General features: G+C 36.4%; 1 pseudogene; it reads left to right on the forward strand.

The window, feature by feature from the left end:
• The first annotated feature begins 1,062 nt into the window (after positions 1–1,062).
• LOC131056144 (probable pre-mRNA-splicing factor ATP-dependent RNA helicase DEAH2) overlaps positions 1,063–12,904 on the forward strand; it is a 67,905-nt pseudogene continuing 56,063 nt past the window's right edge.

A 12,904-nucleotide genomic window follows, 5' to 3' on the forward strand; every position in this document is an offset into this window, starting at 1 on the left:
AAATTTGTCTTTATATAGAAATTTTTAGTGATGCATTTATGACATTTAAATTTCTTTAATTTACATGTTTAAATATGTTCAAAATGATGAAAATGTATGTATACTTTTATATTTATTGTAATGTGTACTACATACATGCACATGTGCATATATATATATATATATATATATATATATATATATATATATATATATATATATATATATATATATATATATATATATATATACACACACACACACACACACACATTACCCACTTACATCATGTCTGATGAGCTTGGATCCCATAACACTAGTAGTTCTGAGCCTAGTGTTCATCCTCCTAGGAGTGAGCAGATGTCACATAGGTCTACCACAACTTCACAAGAGAGACAACAACTCTACAATCACACATTAGAGGCAGTCCAACGTGCCCTAGATCATTTAAATATCACATTGGGAAACAAGCGTGATCAAAGAAATACGCAAAGGGGTGAGATAATTAAACAAGAGCTACTTCATATGATTGACCTCATTGACAATTATAATCCATATGACGAGGTCAACACAGAGGAGTTCTATAGATCCCTTTCATGCAGTGTACGTGGTATGGTGAAATAGGACACAATGAATGATAAGATTTCCACAACTAATGTGAAAACCTTGTTTCCTCACTATCAGGCCTTTGGTAGGGTTAAGGGTTATATGCCTACCAGGTGCATGGATGCACTAGTAGCACCTTTTATCTATCCTAGATGGTTGGCCACTCATCATAGGTGGCCCTAAAAGGATGAGTTGCCCCTTTATTTCTGCAAACAATTGTTTGTAGAGTTTCATTTGTCAGATGATGTTGACTACACCGATTTTCTAAAACATGTTGGGCAAGGGAAGGGCATTTTTTTCAAATAAGCTCATACGACCAGGTGCACCCCCGCCTGTTAATAAGTGGGTGTTTATTGGTCCAAACCTCATGGTTCTTCCCAAGACTACGACCTAGCACATGCTGTAGATAGTGTACCAGATGACACTCGACAATCCATCTTTTCAAGTATTACTACTATAGCCAAATAGGTGGATGCGATGACATCAGATCGGGTGGGTAGATATTTGTTGTGCTCTCATACTATCATTCATGGAGCCCATGATGCATCAGTGAGTGATGATCCATATGTTCGAGTAGAAATACCATCGTGGATGGATGTTGCATGCATGCATGACATAGATCCTTTACGACAAATAAGCACATGCTTATCTAGTGATCTCTTGGATTCATATCAGGTCATTGCTATGGAGCATGGGATCCCACTAGAGGAGGCCCCATCATATGTTAGGCGTGGACTTGGTAGACTGGCTACTTCTAGTCATGGTTGTGAGCATATAGATTCTCAACCTACTATTGTTGCACATCCTATTGCTCCGCCCCAGCATACAATAGTTTGTCAGGATAAACCTCCTCATCTTGTTTATACATCAGTTGATTGAGCCACAATACCTGGTACTTAATTTGTAGGGATGTTCACTACCATGCTTATTGAGCCAGACAGTGAGGGGGATCATGTTGCAGTGGGCTCCTTGCATGATTCTAACATCAACAAGATCGAACAAGCCTTACATGATGCAGGAGAGGTATGAATTATAATATATAATTTACTAATTTTAATTTAGCAATTTTATATAGCTACTTGATTGTACACATGAACTACATAGATTAAATTAATTATATATTGAATTGTATTTTTTGAACTATATAGGGTATCACATTAGGGTCGATGTATGGAGATTTGGATGTTGCCACTGACCCAAGTGTTCATTAGGAGACACAGGTATATATAAATTTTAAACTATTTATTTGTTTTGTTTTTAAGTTCTATTTAAAAGGGATATCTAGGTGTTGAATAAATAATTTCAACTTATTTAAATTATATATATTGAACAAAATGTGTGCATTGTCTAGGATGCTTGAGCATTGCGCGGGATGAGCCATTCATCTTGCAAACGTTCTAGAGTCTAGCATGCATGTGGTGGAGATGTTAGAGACCCCGAGGTATGTTTATCTACAACTACGTACATGTACATGTTAGGTAGATTCGATTTGATCTTTAAAATAAATTATATATATATATATATATATATATTTATTTTTTTAAATAATGTACATGTGAGTTCATGTGTAATTTATATTGTAGGAGAAGGGGGCGATGTTTGAGGATTTGCACATTGCCACCGGCCCTGTTCATCAGGAGACACGGGTATACATTATAACTTTAAATTAATTGTTTCTTAAATATTTAAGTTTTATATTTAAAGGGTTAGGTTCCAAGTTATAAATATATGTGTATGTATATCTAACAAAATTTCAACATTGCATGATGCACTACTATCATGCAGGTTGAGCTCCTCATCACATAGACATCCTAGAATCCTACATGCACATGGTGGTGATGTTAGAGATCCTTTAGAGGTATGTTTGTATACAATGTGTACATGTACACACAAATTCTCTTAATATGTGTTACTTAAAGAAAAATTACTCTAGTATGAATTAAACATTTACCGCATGAGTTTATGCGTGCATACTCTATTGCAGGCGCATGGATCGGGACATGGTTCAAGATAGGGCCCCGAGTGACCCATTGTTTATATATGTGCATGTGCACATATTTTCTAGATATTTCATATTTGTACATGTGTACTAGACATTTCATACATGTGTACTACACATTTCATATGCGTATGTGCACTAGATATTTATTTTCCATATTTCATATGTATGTCGTTAGACAATTCAAATAACTAGAAGACAATTGAGAGGGGGGGTGAATCAGTTGTCACCAGATTACTGAAACCTTAAGCAATTTAAACTTTAATATTGGAACCCAAAAGATCAATACCAAAATGCATAAACCAAATACCGAAATAGCAGATAAACCAATTAAGCATAAACAATAATTAGAGAATAAATACCATCCACATGACACCAAGATTTATATGTGGAAAACCCGGTAAAGGGAAAAACCATGGTGGGAAGCCTACCCATAGTCAGATAATACTTCTGTAGTAAGTATGTGAATTACAATTGAGGGGCTTGCACTTGCAGGAAGGCCAACAACCTAGAGCGCACTGCTCATCACAAAAGAAGTCTCACTGGCTACATAGAAATCTAGACTACAATCTGGAGAAATGAATGAAGTGCAAAGATAACATCTCCTATGCCATAATACAATTTTGGTTAAACTCAATACCGGAGGACTAAATTCTCTTACATAAACCCAACTCGATCATTAATGATTGACCAAATCCTTTGCCTGAATGATTATTACATTATTCACTCGTTACATATCCATATCCCAATCGGCCACTAGACAATAAAAAAATTACATAATTACAATACATGTCAGCCTAAGACCAAATAGATAATATCCAACCCATAATACATCCCAAAACCACATCGAGAGGTCCAATCCACATGTTACATTAAGTCGGTCCATAACCTAGACAAACCGAGACCCAATTTAGGTCCACACGCTAAAGCAATGATCTCAATCCACCAAGTCTCAAACATGATCACCATCAGCATCCTGAAACTCCACTAGAAGCCACACCAACACCACTTATGAAATTCATCAAAGATTTTCATCAAAGCTCTACCAGTGAAACCCTCACCGAAACAACAAACCAAGCTTACTAGTAAACAGGCCGATAGCATCCGATCACCAAATCAAAACCAACTGACTGAACATGAACATGAATAATCCAATTTCATTAAAAAAAACATATTGGAGCATACTGGATCATGCCGGATCCAATCTAACCAGAAACCAAACATCCTACTGGGATGAGAAGGGTGTCGGTAAACAACCAAAATAGCTAGTGTTGACATCAATGACAAAACATCAATGCAACACATAATCAATTCCTCTGAATGACCAACATATGTGTACTAGACATTTAATACATGTGTATGCTATAGATAGACATATATATGTATGTGTTAGATAGATCTACATTTCATACTACTTTGCATGTTTATATATATATATATATAGATTACGTTTTTCAAAGTTAAGTGTTTAAATGATACATAGTCATTTGCATTTAGTTAAGTCTTCTAGTTAAGTATGTGATAGATAGTCATTTGAATTTCAAATGTGTATGTGATAGATAGACATATACATATATGTGTTAGGAATCTACATTTCATACTAGACTTTGTACATTTTTGAAAGTTAAGTGTTTTTGTATATTTTAGTTGTTCATTGTTAAATAAATTTAGTCGTTAAAATTTAATTTAGTTGCTCATTTTAGTTAAGTGTTTATGTATGTTTAATGAAATTACTTCAAAAATTTAATGAACTTATATCTATATATTTAAATTTAATGAACTTATATCCATGACGCAAATATCCCCTTAAGACCACTTTAAACACCTTAGGACAACATAATTAGATGAATCCATATAACATAATTAAATGAAACCATACATGTGTAAATATAAATTAAATGAATACATAATTGAATAAAATGAATCCATGGATGTGTAAAAATATTAAAGAATCCATGACACAAATATCCCCTTAAATCCCCTTAAGACCACTTAAAACACCTTAGGACAACATAATTAGATGAATCTATAAAACATAATTAAATGAAACCATACATGTGTAAATATAAATTAAATGAATACATAGATGAATAAAACAAATCGATGCATGTGTAAAAATATAAAAGAATCCATGACACAAATATCCCCTTAAGACCCCTTAAGACAACATATATATATATATATATAAAGAGAGAGAGAGAGAGAGAGAGAGAGAGAGAGAGAGAGAGAGAGAGAGAGAGAGAGAGAGAGAGAGAGAGAGAGATGATCTCTTGGATCATGCATATCTATAAATGAATCGATACATGTATACATACATTTAAATATGATTTAATAGGTGATTCACACATTGAAAATTCAAGCTACCTGTGTAACTATATATACATGCACTATGACCACTTTGCAGAAATCCCCTTAAGGCCACTTAAAACACCTTGAGACAACATAATTAAATGAATCCATACAACAATAATTAAATGAAACTATACATGTGTAAATATAAACTAAATGAATACATATATGAATAAAATGAATCCATGCATGTGTACAAATATAAATGAATCCATACATGTATTTAAATGACCCCTTAAGACAACATGCAATGAAATGAATCCATACACAAATAAAATTAAAAATTAAAATCAATACATACATGTTCAATGCATAGACACAAAATATTTAATTTAAGAATAAAACATGTAAATCAGCGTATAAAATGTAAAATAGATTCATCAGCCAAACTAAATTTTCACAAGTTATCTGAATGTAAACACATGTCTAAATATGTAAATATATATGAGTTTATCAAAATAAGACCTATCTAATATAATTTGCTTGTTCAAACATGACAAGTGAACTTAAAGCTCCTGGTACATAAAATCTGCATCCTCCCTATATTTTATAATCTCTAAATATTTTTCATGATCTTCAATAGGCAACCTCCACTTTTGGTTGCCACGTCCTCTTTTTGGAAATGTTTCCAACTACAATCTTGTCACTATTACTAAGTGACTGTAGTGTAGAACTTTTTGGATAGGCATATAATCATTGAATGTTACACCATTTGTATCTATCTTTATTTGTTCATAATATGTGCCTTCAATGACAACTGAACCAATAGGATATTGTTGCCCATCATCATCATTGACTAATTCCAATAACTTGCATTTTGGTTGTGTGCGTCTCAGTAGATAATAATCTACACTTTCAATATTGTCAAAATCAGTAATCACTGCAAAAATATCACCTGTGAAAATAAACCACATGTATACATATTTCAAGCAATATTAGTTCATTATATATTTTTAAATTAATTTTGAACAATTTTAAATTAAATAAGAATTTAAAAATTTGTACTTGTACATATATAATTTTCAAAATATGCATGCACGCACCTATAACAACTAAATCAGAAACACGTTCATAATCAACTGAATATAGAGGATCATGAATATCAATAATGTCACTATCTTCATAAGGAGGCATTGTGTAAAATTCTTTCATTTCCCATTGAAAAACATATCCATCAACAATATTCTAAAAGTGAGTATTTGTTTTGTTCACAATGCAATAAACACAAAAGCATGATTTTCCTTTTGCAAGAATAATACGAGGCTTGCTAAATCTCGTAGTCACGACTTGATGAAAACTTCTAATAACATTAATTGATTGACAATTACAAGGCTTTGATCAATCAATATCTGATAACACAAATTATTTAGTCCATTTTAGTTCATTACACACATGCATGTACATTTATATATATATATATATATATATATATATATATATATATACAAATTTTAAACATAATTCAAGAACACTTGAATGTTTAAGAATATATATATATACCTTTAACTTCCCAAAAATAATGCTTGTTGTAAGTTGTATCACGACCAACAAAATGATTTTTGTACCATTCAACAATATCATTAGAATTATGTATGGTGTTACCTATACAGAAGCTCTCGCTTTAGAAAATTGGACAACCCATGTACATACATATATATATTTAAATTAATCTATGAAGAGAATTTAAACTGTACACAAATATGAAGATAATTTACCTGCAAGTTCATGTTGGCGAAGTGCATGCTTCACACATGCTCCTACTCCATCATGCTCTCCTTTTCTATGTCCACTCTCAAAGAAATTCCACAAAAATGTTATGCTACGTCAAGCATGTTGAAGGGATAACCAATTAAAAGATTTTGTAGACTTAAATTGCCATGACATGAATAACATATGCATATTTAAACTTTTAACCTGTTATACAATCAAATCATATATAAGAAAAAACCAACTTGTAATCAATTTAAAATCTAATGTACTTACTGGCACATCCATCTAACCAAATCCAATGTTGTGTACATTTTATCCTAGGATTTTTAATTCTTCCAAAAACATTCCAAAACAATGTACTACATAGCTCCTATCATGACATGTATCATCACTGATATAGAAATGAACCTCCTTGATGATAATGCGTTAATTTTTCAGTATTTTCTATACCATCCACCTAAAATTGTGCATGTCTATAGAAAACTTGTACAAATATTGCAAATTGATCAGAATGATAATATTGACTTTGAATTTCTGTGTGAGGACTAAATGTATAGTTCTCAGAGAAATCTACAATTGAAAGAATACAACCTCGTGGAAAACAATTCTTTGAATCACGAAACTATTTAGCCTGCCATCTTGCACCATGACAATGTTGGATATGTGGATATATCATATTATGAAATCTATCTATAAACTAAATGTATGGCTATTCACCCTCTTTCAATATAATTTTTTTGGATTCAGTTACTGACTTAGTTTGGTATGTCTCATATTCAAATCTCTTTGATATAACCAGTTGGTGCAGGAGCACCCTTCTAAGGTCTTCCGCCATTTGATTTTGTTGGGATTTTGCTTCTTTAAGAAGCCATGTAAATGTAATAAGAGCCAAGAGCTCATTGGTTTTGTTTAGGTCCTAGGTTCACAAGTCTAGGTTGATTTTTCTCTTGGAGTTGAGGGTATGTGTTCCTATTGGTGAGTTTGGGGTCCTTTTAGCATGTTTGTGTACATAGGATAGCCTAATGTAGGCCTAAAAGTCAAGAAAAGCAACATTGCAAAAGTTGCTCAAAAGTTGCAAAAAGTTGCATGACAACTTTTCAAAGTTGTCATGCAACTTTTCCACCAAATAGGTCATAACCCTAGCTTGGCATTGGGAACCCTAACCTTGGCACACAAACTGAGGCAAAGACATTATAAATTGGTGCAAACCCTAAAATAAGGGGTTGGACGTCAGAGTGTACGGAAAAAGGAAAAACTCCTTGACTGTGACTGTGTTTTTGTTGCCAGTTGGCACAAATGGAGCAATGAAGGATTGTTAATGGATTGTTCTGGAACCTAAACCATACTAGGAGTCTTGTTGAGTGTTGAAACATTCATTTTGAGCATTTAGATTAAGTTTTTTTTGCAAGTTTTGGTGTGTTTGTAAATAGTTTGTAAATTTCTTCCTTATTGTCCAGTTTTGGACTATTTTGTGTAAATGGGCTGACAACTCCTATCTCCATTGTGGAAACACCATAAAACCATGGGGAATAGGAGTATAGACCCTGTATAGTATCTCAGAGGAAGCAAGAAAGCCTTTCAAAGACCCACTCCTAGGCGAGACTAGACTATGCTCGGCTAGGAAGGGTTAAGGTTGCAGAGGTCCGTGAGAGCAAGGAAGGACAAGGAAGGAGGCACCCTATGGAGGAGTTTTAGAGGGGTGTGTGGAGCCTCATTGGTGAGAAGGAGGATCTTCCACCAATCCAGAAAAGGTGGTGAAGATAGCAAACCATCACTGTGACCCTAGCAGGCCTAAAAACCCTTAAAAACCCTCAAAAAAACCCTTAAATTCACCTAGGGCAGTGTACGGACACTTGGGGTCCCAAAAATAGGAAAGTCCTTGAGCCTTGGGCAAGTAAATAGCAGTCCCTTTGGGGAGTTTCATGAGTTTTGGTATTGTTTGTAGGAGGAAGCCCTAAAAGTCCCGAATGGAGGCCTAATAGGGGCTCATTCGTTGTAGCCCTTTTTTGTAGGAAAAAAGAAAAATTGTGAAATCGGTAACAAGAAGGAATGTCAAAACCTCTTGGGGGCACATGAGTGGATGGAGAAACATGTCAAAGACTTGTCCTATCCTTGCTAGGACCTAAGAAGGTGTAGGAAGAGTTAGACCCTTATTAGCCTATGTAAGGGTTTTTTAAGCTTGTGAGTAGGTGAGAGCTTAGCAGAAGAATCACATGTTGTTGGTGGGTGGATTGGGCAAGGTTAGGGGATTCCACAAGCAAGGGAAGTTCTAGAGACCCTAGGGTGTGGTTGGAACACCTAGTGATCCAAGGAGAGGATCAAAGAGCATAGACTAGGCTAGTCTATCCCAAGCCCATTCCCACCAAATTGGTATCAGAGTGAGTTAAAGATTTGGTGGACCATGCATGTCTCTATATTTTGGTGAATCAGTAGGGGAGAAGATAATGGTGACTAATGCAAAATTGGCTAGGGAGGTAGACCAAAAAATGGAGAAAAATAGACTCCTTGAAGATGCTATGAGTGAGATAAGGAACAAGCTGCAAGAAGTGGTTGATCAGAGAGCACAAGAACTCTGGGATGTGGACACCAATGACAGAGGCAAGAAAGCTATTGATATAGATGACATCATACCTAAACTAGGCCCCTTAATCAATGAAGAACCTTTTGTAAAGGCCATTAAGGCTTTGAATACAAAATCTTTTGAAGGATTGCTACTTTTCAGTGGAAGAATGGATATTGACACCATCATGGAATTGATTGAGGGTATGGAGAACCATTTTGAGTGTGAAGGGGTAACAAAAGCCCAAAAAGTTAAGGTTGCCAAATCAAGACTAAGGGGAGCAGCCTTGACATGGTGGAAGTACTTGCAAGAGGAGAGAATTAGCATGGGGAAGCTACCTATAGCAAACTGGAAGGCCATGGTGAGTAAGATCAAGGAGAACTACTTGCCAAAGGATTATGAAGTCCAACTTCATAAGAAGAGACAAGGATTGAAGCAGAAAGATCTTGATGTGGCCTCTTACATAGAGGAGTTTCAGAAGCTTTGTCTTAGATCCAAAGTCCAAGAAGAGGAATCTATCAAGGTGGCTAGGTATCTAAGTGGCCTAAAGTGGAACATCCAAGAGGAGATAAGCCTATGGACTCCTACCACTATCCAAAAATGTCATCAGCTTGCTGCTAAGGTGGAAGAGAGGAACAAAAGGAAGGGAGACTCCAACAATAGGGGTAGAGGTAGAGGTAGAGATCAAATGAGTCACCGAGGTGGTTACCAAAGCAAGGAAAGTGAGCAAAGGAATCAAGGAGAGTCCAAGTTGACTGAGAATAATAGTGAAACCACTCTCAGAGGAGGCCATTCTAGAGAAGAGGTGCACAAGGGGGTCCAAATAGGGGCAGAGGTACTGGCAGGGGTAATTCCTACTTTGCAACCATGAAATGCTACAATTGTGGTCAATTGGGACACCCGGGCTATAGATGCTCTGACAAGCCTACGTCATCAAACAATGGAAAGAGGGTTTCTTATGCCCATGAAGACACATCAAGAAAAAAAACACCTGAGGTGGACCATATTGAATCAAAAATTGGAGAAAATCTGATGTTCAATAGGGTCTTGATAAGACAGTCAGTTAACGATGAACCTAAGCATAGGAGAGCATTGTTTAGGGTGAGATGCAAAATCCTTGGTAAGGTTTGCAAGGTGATAGTTGATTTAGGGTCAACTGATAGCATCATATTAGATGAGGCAGCCAAGAAGTTGAAACTCACAAGGATACCCCACACTAGTCCTTACAAGGTGACATGGTTAAATCAAGAGTAGAGTGTGCTTGTCAATGAACAAACTTGGGTAGAGTTTTCTATTGGAGGGTAAAAGGACAAGATCCTTTGTGATGTGCTACCTATGGATGCTTGTCATCTACTGCTAGGTAGACCCTGGCAATTTGATAGGAAGGTGATCTATGATGGAGAGGAGAACTCCATTTCCTTCAAGAAGGACAACAGAACCTTTAAGATTCAGTCTCTGATAGAGAATGTTAAGGGAACCTCAAGAACACCTAGTGTCTTACTTAACACTGGTAAAGAGTTCTTACACCTGCTACATGAAGAGGAGATAGTGGGATGTGCCATCTTTGTGAAGCCAAAGGAGGAGAAAGGTAAGTTGTAGACAGAAGTACCTAAGGAGGTAAAGTAAATGTTGCAAGAATATAAGGACATAGTGAGTGATGGAGCACCTGCAACACTTCCACCAAGAAGGTCTATTAGCCATCAAATAGACTTTGTACCTGGTTCATCCCTGCCCAATAAAGTAGCATATAAGCTCACACCTAATCAAAACAAGGAGGTGGCAAGGCAAGTGCATGAGTTGTTGGATCAAGGACTGATCAAGAAGAGCATTAGCCCATGTGGAGTCCCGATAGTACCAGCAACAAAGAAGGGAGGCAAGTGGAGACTTTGCACTAATTCAAAGGCAATAAATAGGATCACCATAAGGTACAGATTTCCTATTCCTAGAATAGAGGATTTGATGGACTATTTAGGAGGTGCCATGTATTTTACTAAGTTGGACCTTAAAAGTGGTTATCATCAAATAAGGATTAAGGAGGGTGATGAGTGGAAGACCGCTTTTAAGACCACTGAAGGGTTGTATGAATGGCTTGTGATGCCATTTGGACTTACCAATGCCCCAAGCACCTTCATGAGGTTGATGAATGAGGTGTTGAAGGACTTCACAGGCAGATTTGTGGTGGTGTACTTAGATGACATACTCATCTACAGCAGAACCAAAGAGGAGCACCTTGAACATTTGAGGTTAGTCCTAGAGAGGTTGCATGAAGAGAAGTTGGCAATCAACTTAGAGAAGTGTGACTTCTTGAAGAAAGAGTTAGTCTGCTTGGGATTTTTGGTGTCTAAGGGAACCTTGAAGATGGATCCAAGCAAAGTGGAGGCAATCTTGAATTGGCCTGCCCCTAAAATAGGGACTGAAGTTAGGAGTTTCCATGGTTTAGCCCAATTCTATAGAAAGTTTGTGAGGAACTTCAGTGGCATATGTGCACTAGTACTTGACACTATAAAAGGAGGCCTAAAAACTAAGTTCAGATGGACTGAACAAGTTGATGAAGCATTCCAATTATTGAAGCAAGAAGTAGCCACAAAACTCATCCTACTCTTACCTACTTTTGACAAGCTATTCACATTGGAGTGTGATGCAAGTGGAATTGTAGTAGGGGGTGTATTAAGTCAAGAAGGAAGGCCTGTGGCATTTTTTAGTGAGAAGCTTAATGAGGCAAAGAAGAGGTATTCAACATATGATCTAGAGTTGTATGCATTAGTTCGGTCTCTCAAGAAGTGGAGGCATTACTTACTCCCAAAAGAATTTGTGGTGTTCACAGATAACTAGGCTTTGAGTTACATTAACACTCAAGAGAAGCTTAGCAACAGACATTTGAAGTGGATGGAGTACCTCCAATCCTTTACCTCTACCATCAAGCATAAAAAGGGGCAGCTTAACAAGGTGGCAGATGCTTTAAGCCGGAAGTTATTGACCGTCCAAGGATTACAATTGCAGAGCATAGGGATAGAAGGTTTCAAGGATCTCTATGAAGAAGATGAAGACTTCTCATCAGCCTACAAGGTCTGCAAGGAGTTTGAGAATCATTTTTATGGTGAGTATGCAGATTACACTCTTCAAAATGGTCTCTTGTTCAAAGGCAATCAGTTATGTGTGCCTAGAGGATCCATGAGAGAAAATATCATACAAGAGAAATACAATGGAAGCCTAAGTGGACACTTTGGAATCAATAAAACTTTAGATCTAGTACAAAGATACTGCCATTGGCCTAGGTTGCCAAGGGATGTGAGAAGGTAAGTGGAGCAATGTGGTGTGTGCCAAAGGGCAAAAGGAGGATCAAGCAATGCAGGCCTCTATCAGCCATTACTAGTCCCAAATAGGCCTTGGGAGTGTGTGAGCATGGACTTTGTGGTAGGACTCCCCAAGACAAAGATAGGTATGGAGAGCATCTATGTGGTGGTAGACAGGTTTTCTAAGATGAGCCACTTCATTCCATGTAGAACTACTCATGATGCTAGCTATATTGCACATCTCTTCTTTAAGAAGATTGTAAGGATTCATGGACTCCCATTAAGTATTGTTTCAGATAGGGATAGCAAGTTCATGGGCCATTTTTGGCAAACCTTATGGAGAAGACTAGGAACTAATCTATCATTCAGCTCAACTTACCATCCACAAACTAATGGTCAAACTGAAGT

This window comes from Cryptomeria japonica, chromosome 2 (assembly GCF_030272615.1).
Source record: "Cryptomeria japonica chromosome 2, Sugi_1.0, whole genome shotgun sequence".
In the NCBI taxonomy this organism is placed as follows: domain Eukaryota; kingdom Viridiplantae; phylum Streptophyta; class Pinopsida; order Cupressales; family Cupressaceae; genus Cryptomeria; species Cryptomeria japonica.